The 12,215-nt window shown below is 40.6% G+C and overlaps 1 long non-coding RNA gene across 1 annotated transcript in view; it reads right to left on the bottom strand.

Annotated features, from left to right (window-relative positions):
* Positions 1-963: 963 nt before the first annotated feature.
* The window catches only part of LOC309966705, a 51,235-nt gene continuing 39,983 nt past the window's right edge, over positions 964-12,215 (bottom strand). The window contains exons 2-3 of the long non-coding RNA XR_014326475.1: positions 5,129-5,220; positions 964-1,055 (exon numbers count right to left, since the gene is read on the bottom strand). This is a non-coding gene — a long non-coding RNA (uncharacterized lncRNA). The remainder of the gene's footprint in view (positions 1,056-5,128; positions 5,221-12,215) is intronic.

A 12,215-nucleotide genomic window follows, 5' to 3' on the forward strand; every position in this document is an offset into this window, starting at 1 on the left:
TAATTATTAGAGAAATGCAAATCAAAACTACCATGAGGTATCACCTCACACCGGTCAGAATGGCCATCATCAAAAAATCTACAAACAATAAATGCTGGAGAGGGTGTGGAGAAAAGGGAACCCTCTTGCACTGTTGGTGGGAATGTAAATTGGTACAGCCACTATGGAGAACAGTATGGAGGTTCCTTACAAAACTTAAAATAGAGCTACCATATCACCCAGCAATCCCACTCCTTGGCATATATCCAGAGAAAAGTTTAATTTGAAAGGATGCATGCACCCTGATGTTCACTGCAGCACTATTTACAATAGCCAAGACACAGAAGCGACCTAAATGTCCATCGACAGAGGAATGGATAAAGAAGATGTGGTACATATATAAATGGAATATTACTCAGGCATTAAAAAAGGAACGAAATAGTGCCATTTGCAGAGACGTGGATGGACCTAGAGATTGTCATACAGAGGGAAGTCAGTCAGAAAGAGAAAAACAAATATTGTATAATATCGCTTATATGTGGAATCTAGAAAAATGACAGAGATTAACTTATTTGCAAGGCAGAAACAGAGTCACAGATATAGAGAACAAACTTATGGTTACCAAGGGGGGAAGGAGGTGGAATGAATTGGGAGATTGGGACTGACATATATACACTACTGTGTATAAAATAGATAACCAATGAGAACTTGCTGTATAGCACAGGGAACTCTATTCAATGCTCTGTGTGACCTAAATGGGAAGGAAATCCAAAAAATAGTGGATATATGTATATATATGACTGATTCACTTTGCTGTACAGCAAGAAACTAACAAAACATTGTAAAGCAACTACACTCCAATAAAAATTAATTTTAAAAAGAAAAATATTCCATTTTCATGTATTCTTTTGATGCTCTGTAACGTAAGCCCTGCCCCCAACCATTGCCCCAGGATCTTTGGTCAAAGTGACCGCACACACTTGCCTTGTGTAGGGAGTTTTGTGGGAATCAAGGAAGAAGGGCTCATATTCCATGTTTGGTCTGTGTCAGCTGTAGAGAAGGGAGCATCAGCAAACCTGAGGAGAAAATGATGAGAAGATTTGGCAGGTGCAGAAAGTCACAGCAAGCAACGCCTGGGAGAAATGTGGAAGTGCGGCTATTACCCACTCACCGGGCAAGGGCCTTCATGAACTTTTTCCTTGCTTTTTATTATTTTTAAAAGATATTTCAACCTTTTATATTAATTGAAAAGTTTCAACATCCTGAAATGTTGAAAGAAGAGCACTCTGACTTCCTTAAGCCCACTACATGGAGTCAAGGATGATTAACATTTAGCCACAATTGCTGTATTTCTCTTTTTCTATGTATGTTTTAAATTTTTATTATTCACCTTATTTTTGGAGGAGCCATTGGCATATAAGTTGCAGGGCATCATGACAGTTGAACTCTATAGACTAAAGCATATATTTCCTAAATATAAGCCACTGTCACTTAAATATTAAAAGGCAGGGTGAGCCCTAAAAGCTGAGGAACTTGGAAAGCACGGGTGGTTGGCATCTTAGTTACAAAGTAAGGGACAGAGAAAAGGCCCCCACTGCACCTCTCAGGGAGTCTGGCCCCAGCGTAGGTGAAGCAACGTGGGGAGATAACCCTCCCACACCTTCCCCATGCCCGCTCCCAGCAGGTTTACTTTGTAATGTGAAAATGGCTTCCCAGAGAGATTCATCCTTGTCTCAGCATCACCCTGTCTCTCTCTCTCTCTTCCTTTTCTTCTCCCCATGGCTATTTTCTCATGTTCTCTTTTCTTGAGTCTGTTTCTTACTCTGTTACTCTGTGGAACGTCTCCTTGTCACTGCCATCCCAGGCTGGGTCCAACTTGGGCATCCCGAATCTTAGAGGGCCGATGTGTTTTGGGGGAGGGAAGAGTGAGGGAAGTGTAGCAGGGGAGCAGAGGGAGTGGTGCTTGGGAGGAAAAAAGAGGTCTTGGATGCCATTGAGCCCAGCACAGCCCCTGGCACTCACTTGGGTGAAGGCTGTCTTGGACACACCCTTTCTCTCCCCGTGTCTCTCTCTTCTCTGTCTTTCTTTCTGGCTGTCTCTGTCAGGTCCTTATATCTGCCTGTCTGTCCAGTCTGCCTCCTCTCTTTACCATTTTTTTCCTTCCTCATGTTCAAATGATGCTGAACTTGGAGAAGGCTGTTGAAGCAGGGACAGGATATGACCCTCAGCAGCCTCTGCTCTTTTGTTCAGGATGTTTGTGTCCAGACAACATCTGAGAAGTGTTTTGGTGCCTTTTAAAGGAAGGCAGCATGTGGCTGTGAAGAATAATGTTGGAAATAATGAATAAGGAGAAAGGCATAAACTACTTTGTAATTTTATGTTTGTTTCCTTTTGGGTGTAAGTGCTCATGGAATAAATGGGTATCATTTCAGTGGGCGGGATGCTTTTTTTACCACGCTGCTCTTTGTCTCTCTGTGGCCTTCCCAGGAGGATGGAATCTCCTCTGTGCCAATTAAGGAATTAAGGAAGACAAAGGAGCTGCATTTCTAGAGTCCTGCAGAGCAGGTCTGCTAGCCATCAACCTGAGGGCTGTGCAGACAGCCCCCGGGGGTCTGCTGGAGCTGTACAAGGACAATTTATCAAGAAACTGGTAGTTCAAATGGCATCTAAGCAGGTGCATCTCCCAGAGCAAACACTGAGGACCCTGTAACGTGCCTTTCAAGCCCATAGCTCACCTCAGAACACCCAGGCCTCTGGTTATTGTTACACTGGACATGGCTGGCACCCAGGCATAGCTGCTGAGCTGAGGCACATGAAAGACAATCAATGGGACTTTTTCTATCCAGCATCATTTCATCCTTCAAATTGGGTCTAACATAAACACATAATCTGGTTGGGCAGGCAGGTTCTTAATCAGGTACCGGAAGTAACAGGAGCCACTTACAAGACAGCCATGCTGGGTTTGCTCCCTCTGAATTTTGTGTTAATCATTGAAATGTGATTTTCCCATTTTCCAGGAGAAAGCTCCAGAGGATATTAAGATTAGCTGCAAATAAAGTTACAGACCCATCATCTTTTTTTTTTTTTTTAAATGTATTTATTTATTTTTGGCTGAGTTGGGTCTTTGTTGCTGTGCGCGGGCTTTCTCTAGTTGTGGCAAATGGGGGCTACTCTTCGTTGCGGTGCGCGGGCTTCTCACTGCCGCGGCCTCTCTTGTTGCGGAGCACGGGCTCTAGGGGCGCGGGCTTCAGTAGTTGTGGGGCGTGGGCCCAGTAGTTGTGGCTCGCGGGCCCAGCCACTCCGTGGCACGTGGGATCCCCCCAGACCGGGGCACGAACCCATGTCCACTGCATCGGCAGGTGGACTCTCAACCACTGCGCCACCAGGGAAGCCCCAGACCCATCATCTTTAAATTCAATGTAACTGATATTTATTCGAAGCCAGTTCTGTGCCCTGCATTGTGCTGAGTCTGTAGAGAGATGCTCAGATGGCTGAAGATAACCTCAGACATGAGACAGGTGACAGAAGCCCAGGGAGAGTGGCAAGAATTGGGAAGGGAATTGGGAAGCCCTCCTACAGCAGGTGGGATGGTAGAAGCAGGGACACAAAGAACACAAGGACTTTGGTGGGTGGGAAAGGGACGTCCAGAGGGAGACAGCCAACAACATGAGATGCTGCAGACTAGAGCTTTTCCTGGAAGTGGAAAGTAAGAGCAGATCAATAGTCGAGCTGTTGGGTGGGAGGCTGTGAAAGCCTTTCTGGGAGTTTTGGTGTTTTCATTGTGTCATGGGAAACCATTAAAACTTCCTCTGCTTTTTGAAATCAGCATGAACTGAGTTTATGTGGAGGGCTGACTTTTGGACATGGGGATTTTGTTGTACGCTTACACTTTAGCAGAAAATGTAGAGCTTTGAGGTCAGAGAGACTTGGGTTCAAATCTGAAACTGAACATTCAAAGAGAAATGAAATAACCCTGAGGACTGGGCTGTCCTTCCCTCCCTCCTCCCCTCCCTTCTCTGCTAACTTAACTTTCTGAGTTGTGTTTTTCTGCAGCTTGGTCAGATAATACTTACCCCATGTGAAGTCATCAAGTGTCTAACATGAACTCACTTAACCGGGAGCCCAGTCAATCATTCCCAGATACAGTGTTTACCTTGACCGTGTGTATTTGTCAAAAAGCCAAATTTTCACTCTTCTCATTCAGTTCCTTCCCTGGGTTTCAGTTATCCTGGATGGACTCAAGCACCTCTTGCTTTATCAATCTTTTCCTAATGATTCTAATTAATAGTACGCATTTGATGTAAGGGTTGTGTGTGTGTGTGTGTGTGTGTGTGTGTGTGTATACATGGGATGCAAAGGGAGTTTGTGAGCAATGGTGAAGCGAGACAGAGTTGTCCAGGCAACACTGTGCATGCTGCCGAGCTAGCACTACCACATTGCCTGGCCATTGCCACAGTGGATTTAACTCTGGTGCTTATTCCAGGCCCTTCTTTGCTGCAGATACTCTTTAAACCAAACATTCTAAATAAAGCCTTGGTAGGTGGGCAGCCACCTGGATGAAATTTCTCATTTCAAATCTGAAAATAAGGGACTTCCCTGGTGGTGCAGTGGTTAAGAATCTGCCTGCCAATGCAGGGGACACAGGTTCGAGCCCTGCTCCGGGAAGATGCCACATGCTGCAGAGCAACTAAGTCCGTGCGCCACAACTACTAAGCCCGTGCACCTAGAGCCCGTGCTCCCCAACAAGAGAAGCCACCGCATTGAGAAGCCCGTGCACTGCCACAAAGAGTAGCCCCCGCTCGCTGCAGCTAGAAAAAGCCCACGCGCAGCAACAAAAGACCCAACACAGTCAAAAATAAATTTATTTTTTAAAAAATTAAAAAACTTAAAAAATCTGAAAATAAGATGCATTGCAGTATCAACCGCAGAAGCAAGGACTTTTTAACTGAATTTTAAAATTCTGGCCAGGTCAGGTCTATCAAACTTTTTGCCTCAAGCATTTGGCAGGGAAAATGTTTCAGTGTGAGCACAGGCAGGGTAGGCATTTCACAGATTTCCCAGGGACCACAGTGTAGAGGTTTGGAAGGTGTGAACTGTCTCACGCCAGAGAAGCTCCTGTGACCCTGCTCCTTGTCTTCAGGGCACTCACCTTGGCTTGTAATTATACACTCATCAGTGTGATTTCATCTTCCTCCGAGACCGTGAGCTCCGAGAGAACAGAGACGCTGTCTAGCAGAGTGCCTGGCACACAAAAGACTTTCCATCATGGGAAGGAAGAAAATGGATATTCGCTCACTATGTATATATTTATGAGTTCGTGCCAACTGAATGCTAAGTAGACAACAAATACATCATTATCAAATGTAGCTGGGGAAGAACATTAATGTTTGTATAATTTGGATTTTTAAGTGTTATATCAAGCCCTAATTAGCTTTTCTCCTCCAAATTGATATTCTAAGTAAAAATCCCTTTATTTGGATTTTGAGTTTGTTTGCCCTGGTGCTCCAGTAACAGTCTTGCATGAAATTAAGATACACACATACAGTAAAAGAACAGGGCTGTGGATTTTAATATTTTTCAAGACATTAAGCAGAGGCAGCTGCCGTTTTAAAAAACAAAATATTTAATTATTGGCAAACATCTGTTTTCTCAACTGCATGCAGTTAAAAGTTTTTCGTAGAAGGAAATGAAATATGAAGGTAAGCGTGAATTGACCAAGAATCACTCAGAAACCAAAGAAAACTAAATGTAGGGAACAAAGGGTATGATTCAGGCAAGAAAAATTTCTCGAATCCATTGCATCCATGCTGAACTAGAAATGGAATAATGACATGAATAAAGCTTCATTGATGAAACATGAGAGTTATTGAAACAGATGGAAAAGGCAGGGTATGAGATCAAATACAATTCACTTGTGCTGAAAAACAACTTTAGTGGCAATGTTTCATACCACGGTTAATATAAAATAAGTCATTATTGGAAAAGAAGAAAGATAGCTCACTTTATTACATCACATCAATAATGCATTTTCTAGAAGCTCATCATGGTCCTTTCCATAAAGGCCAAATAACACAGAGAAATAATCTTTTATGTCTGCTTCTGCCTTCCTGCCTAGAAGGGTGCATTTCATTATTCTGTTTTGGTTCAACCTATCAAAATTCTCAAGGGGTTTCAATACAGATGAATCCAGGCACTCTATGTAGACATCTAAAATAATTCAAGACGAAAAGAAAAAAGTAAAATAACCTGTTTCCATTTCCACTCTCAACCTCATCATAGCAAAGTGCTTTTTGTTTTAATTATCTCATTTCTTCACTTAGTTTTGACTTTATAGAAATGGCCACAGACTGAGTGCACTTTTATTCTGTAATTTTTATCACTTACTACGCGCCAGGGGCTGCTGAGTGTGATCCAAATTCCTAAATTTTTGGTCTCCTTAGCTGGAAAGGGGCGTATAACACCTGCCTCATAAATCTTGGTTAGTATTCAATGAGATAAAGTAAATGAGATGTCCACAGCAGGATCTGATACACAGAGGCTGATTCCATTTGTTCTCTTACTCATTCATTACCTCCTTTGACAACAATAATTGTTGATCACTCATTAAATGCTTCCCTATAGGAATGTAGAATCCAGTGTGTGAGAAAGACAAGCAAACAGAAAATGGTGTGCGATTAATGCAATGATGTAGGCATGCACAGGGCACCTGACCCGCCAAGCTGGGTGGTGAAGGTGAGGGGGTGGGAGGGTTCCAGTAGAAGGAGCTGTGAGAAGTCAGGAAGGGGCGTGTGGGCAGGAGCAAAGGCCCAGAGCAGGAGGGCGAGCTTTGCTATTTTTAGAGAACTGAAAGTAGTTCTGGCCAGCCTTGGACTGTGGTAGAACAGATAGTAAGAGAGATGTCTCATGGCAAGTAAAGGCCAGATCATGAAGAAACTTACATAGCTTCTAATGAACTTTGGACTCTATTATGAGAGCAACAGAGAGCATCTCAGTGTTATTTTTTAAAAAATAGTATTTGTTTCTTCAGATTGCAGTTTACTTGTTCATTAAAGGGAAACACAGAAAAGTTTATAAATGAAAACATAAAGCCTCCACAGTCCTCTGATCCTGGGATAACCATCACTGATATTTTGCTGTAACATTATTCACGATAAATTTTATTGCTTTTTGATGTTGTTATAAATGTTGCATATTAATTATAAAAGGAAATCACAGATAATTGAAACATAAATTCAAAGATTCATTTGAATCTTCTCTGCGTGTTGATCTTGTTCTTAGTCTCTGTTTGTCAATCTCTTTAATGTTTCTTACCCTGTATATTATTTTTAATATATCAGGAGACTATTTCCATATCACAAAATTTCATGTATAGTATAATTAATAATGAGAGAATAAACTATTTTTGTATAACAAAATTATTTAACCAATTTCCCGTTGTGAACATTTATGCTTCTGCAAATTTTTACTCTGAATAACAATATCATGACAAAAATTTCATAGCTAAGCCTTTCACAGATCTCTAAAAATTTTTATAGAATAAACATTAGCAATGACATTTAAGGTATTTAATATATTATATACTATTTATAATATATTGTGTATTATATACTGTTATATTGCCCACTGAAAAACAGTTTGAGTTTTTCTCCCTGTAGGCATATATGTCTGTACCCCAGTCACTGATGTCATCAGGTTTTTTAACAGACAGTTTTATAGGTAAAACATGGTAACTCATTATTGTCAATTTGCATTCCTTTGCTTAATAATTAAGTTAAGCATATTTTCATGTATCAGGTGGTTAATTTTCTCTTCTCTTCCAAACTGTGTTAATGAACCTTTGCCATTTATTGTATTCATTATTCTCTAATTAAATCTTACATTAAGGAGATTTACCCTTTGTAGTATATATTGAAAAGATTTTTGTTAGTAAATAGTTTTTTGTTGAATTATGTTCATGGATATTTTGTTGCTTGGAAGCTATAGCAAAATAGTTTTCAACATTTCAATAACTGAATTCATCAATCTTTTTCTTTATGCTCCTTTACGCCTGTGGCATTGGGCTTAGAAAAGCATCCCCCCACTGCATGACTGCATGAGTATTACCCATGATTTATCCTGGCAATTACATTTTTATCCACGTGGAATTTATATTTATGTAGTAAGTGAGGGAGAATTCTAATTTAGTTTTCTTCCCCCCCACCCCTGCCGTGCCATGCTTAGCCAGCATCACTCTATGTGTTGATCAATCCAACCTTTCATCCTTCATTTAAAATGCCACTCACGGCTGACTCATTACTAATCATAACCGTTTCTCATTGTTTTTTAGACTAATAGAACCCAATTGTCGGGAGCAACGGGCACAGATTTCCTTGCAGCTGACTGTGTGTGCCAGAGAGCAGAACAGCTCACATCTTATGAAGTGGTGGTCTCACTGTTAAGTGTCATTACACCTTTTTCCTTCCTTGTTCCTGAAATATGAGGTGGATGCTGTTAGTCAGTGAGGTAACCATCTTCCCACCCTGAGGCAAATCCACCTTCTGAGGATGGTGGGACAGGAGGTCAGAGAACTCTGACCCCAGGTGATTTTCTGGAATAATCATGCTAGCTCTAGACGTCTTGCTTGTGAGAAACCGAAACTCCTCTTTAGTGAATTCTGCATAACTGGATTTCTGTTTCATGCAGCCAAATTTATCTTAACTGATAAATCACTTTCATAATGAATGTATTTTTATACATACTAGAGGGTGTTTCAAGGCCTTCTAATATGTGTCATTGATTTGTATACCCTACATTATTCTGATAGCACAGTGTGTTAAATAGTGTGGCTTTATATCTAGGATTCCAAGTCTTCCCTACTCTATCCCTGATTGTTTTTCTTCAAAAAGTAACTTTTTTCTTTTCCTTTGTTTTGTTTTTTTAATGGTGAACATTGCTCTTCACACAGATGGCTGCAGAGGCTCTAAACTATAATCCAGGCATACACAACATACAACCCAGACCAATTAGCCAGATCGAAAGTAACCTGGCTTCTTACCACAACTGCCCTGTAAACATTACAACTTTCTTTCCTCCAAAATGACCGTAATCTCACACGAAAACAGTTACTGTGGGGGAACCAGGAATCTGGCTTTGTAGCCAAAAGTAAAATGAAAGCAGGAAATTCTGTACCTCCCACTGGATTGCTCTGCTCTTCTTACTCTTGCTTTCTGTCCCTCTTTTTCAGCCTATCCACGTTTGTTCTCAGTAGGTTTGAATACGCCATCTGAAACTTCTTTGGAGCTCACCACAGTGCTGATCTGCTTTCTCCCAACAGGAGTCTTAACAGATACTTGTCCCAGGGCCCAAAGCCCTCCACAGAACCTTTCCTTGGGGTGGATTTTGTTCGACCATCACATCATACTCTTTCAGGGCGATGAACTAGCTGCCCAATAACCAGCAATTCTGGTCGGGTCATGTCAGCTCTGTAAGGAACCATCCTGGCCCTGCTGGCTCCCCCTCATCAGCCTACTTGCTTTTCTTGTACTGCATTTCTTTAGATAACTTGATATTTGCTTTGTCAGAGTCATGTTGTCTCTCTAGCTATCCAAGCCTTCATTTATGTCCCTCATTGGAGTTGAAGCATTTTGTTCAAGTCCAGGATACTTCTTTTACTTTTTTCCTATTTACTTCCTATATTTTGTGGTTATGGAAAATTTTTCCATTTCCTAATAGTTTATTTTTTATTAATATACTTTTGAGCTTTTCTTTGCTGACTGATTACCTTGTTGAACATTCTTATGATTTCAACTTTTACTGGGTGGCTCTTTTGAGTTCTTTTCCTGATAACCGGTCATTGTAAACTAACACTATATTTTCCCCTCCCTGTATTTGTGTCTGTTATTTCTTTTCTTTCATCAGTACCCCAGTGGGAATATATAAGCATTCTTACATAAGTGTGCTGAGTCTTTTTTTCTTTTTCTGACTTTAGCAAAACTGCCTCTAATCCATCATTGTGAAATTTTATGTTGGATCTTAGTTTTGAAGTACACTCCCGTTCTGGTTTTCCAAAGTGTCTTAGCAAAATGAATTTTGTCATTCCCTGTTCTACCATCTATCAAAATGATCACCTGCTTTCCCTTGCTTTCATCTATTGACATTGCTGAATATTTCTCAAACAGTTATCAAGCACAGCAGCATGTCAGGCATTAAAAAAGATTTTATAATCAACTAAATTTGGAAAGACTGAAGACAATTGCTCCTTCTTGTATATGAACAAATTAAAGGCACTGAGAAGACTTGAAGCCAGGAAATTTCTTTGACTTTTTTCAATTCAGCTTTTTCATGAAAAAGTTAGATTTTCTATCTTATTTAGGGTTTGTGCATTAACATTTATATATGAAGATGCAATGCGTTTTGTTTTTAACCTCTGTGTGTTATTTTCTATTAGGGTTAGGAATCAGGATTATGTTAGCTTTTTTTTTTTTTTTTTTTTTTTTTGCGGTACGCGGGCCTCTCACTGTTGTGGCCTCTCCCGTTGCGGAGCACAGGCTCCGGACGCACAGGCTCAGCGGCCATGGCTCACGGGCCCAGCCGCTCCGCGGCCTGTGGGATCTTCCCGGACCGGGGCACGAACCCGTGTCCCCTGCATCGGCAGGCGGACTCTCAACCACTGCACCACCAGGGAAGCCGAAATGTTAGCTTTTTAATATTAACAAGGAAATTTTATAAGCTCAAAAAGAATCTAAACAGCAAGGACATACATTTTAGGATCTGAACAAACTTGTCTGAGAAATGGCTCCCCAGGGGCGGCAGCTTTTGCACTTTGACAGCTTCATCTTTTTCTTTCATGAACATTGCTCAGTTCAGGTTTATTTCCTTTTCTTTTTTTAATTTGGTTTCTTATTTTTCCTAAAAGGTCACCAGTATCAATGAAATTTTCAGAGTTTCAGCATGTAATTATACATAACATTCCCTAGAACTTAAAACAAAATATACCCCTTTGTATTTTTAGTTATATTCTCTTTCTATTTCCAGATGTTTCATATTTTCTTTATTTTTATACTGATTTGATTTTCAGAGATTTGTTTTGATGACTGGTATATTCAAAGAATCAATATGTATTCATTTCTTGCAAAATTTTTATTTTCCAATTAGTTAATTTCTGCTTTTATCTTCATTAATTCTTCTCACCTGCTTTTTTAATGGTTATTTATCATTGCTTTTCTAACTTCTTCTTTTGAATATTAGGCTATATATTTTCATTCTTAATTAATGGCAAGTACATTCAAGGCTATACATCCTTCTCTTAATACAGGTGTAGCTATCCCTTGCTGGATGGCAGGGCATAAGCCTTTCCACGAGTCTAGTCATGCTTGGAGGACCTTTAAGCTCAGGTGGGAAAACAATAGCACTAGTGATCTTAGGAAGGCTCACTGCATTTTGGAAACAGCAGAGATTCTCTTCCATGCCCCCTCTCTCCATGCATAGCTGGGTAATTAAATGTTCAGTTTCTGAATTTAGACTGCCCAGGCTGGCATTTCAGCTCTGACACCTAATAGCAGAATAAGCTACTGAAGGTGCAGGAGGACAATGCCGCTCACGGGCTTACACATGGTTCGTCCCCTCTCCAGACTTGCTGTACCGCCCTTTACTCTGATGAAGCCACCACTGTTTGGAGGCAGAGCAACCTGCAAGGTGGTCTCCTCCCAGAGTCCAGGCAGGAAGTGGGAGGAAAGCCCCTCTGCCCTTGGCTTTCCCCTAGCCTACTCTGGGACTTTAGACCAGAAGAGGAGATCGGGATCCAAGTGCCTCACTACTTTTCTATCCTTCAGTCACTTTCTTCTGTCTATTTTAGGGACCAGAGTGCATTTTTTTTTTACACTCTCATCTTCCACTGAGGCTTCGTTACATCAGGCCTCCCCCTTCTCAAACCAAGCCTTTCGTATTGGCCAACATACAATGATTCACAGTTAGAAAAAACAAATCAGAAAATGTTTTTAAAACACTGTACCCATTACACAGACACTGAGTACCATTTCTCTGAAAAATACTTATGTATGTTATTTCTTGAATTCAGAGATATCAATGACAAATTCATCACCAATAAAAAAAATCCTATTAAATAAACTAAAAAACTGATTTACCAATTAACAATGGCATACCTTTAAATGCAAACCACTCTCTTTAGTTTCTCAATCAAAGTTTAGGTCTATGATTTTTTTCTCATTAAAAGTCAAAGGTTTTTCTGAAAAAATTTG

This window comes from Leucopleurus acutus (genome assembly GCF_964270905.1).
Source record: "Leucopleurus acutus genome assembly, chromosome: 9".
NCBI classification, from domain to species: domain Eukaryota; kingdom Metazoa; phylum Chordata; class Mammalia; order Artiodactyla; family Delphinidae; genus Leucopleurus; species Leucopleurus acutus.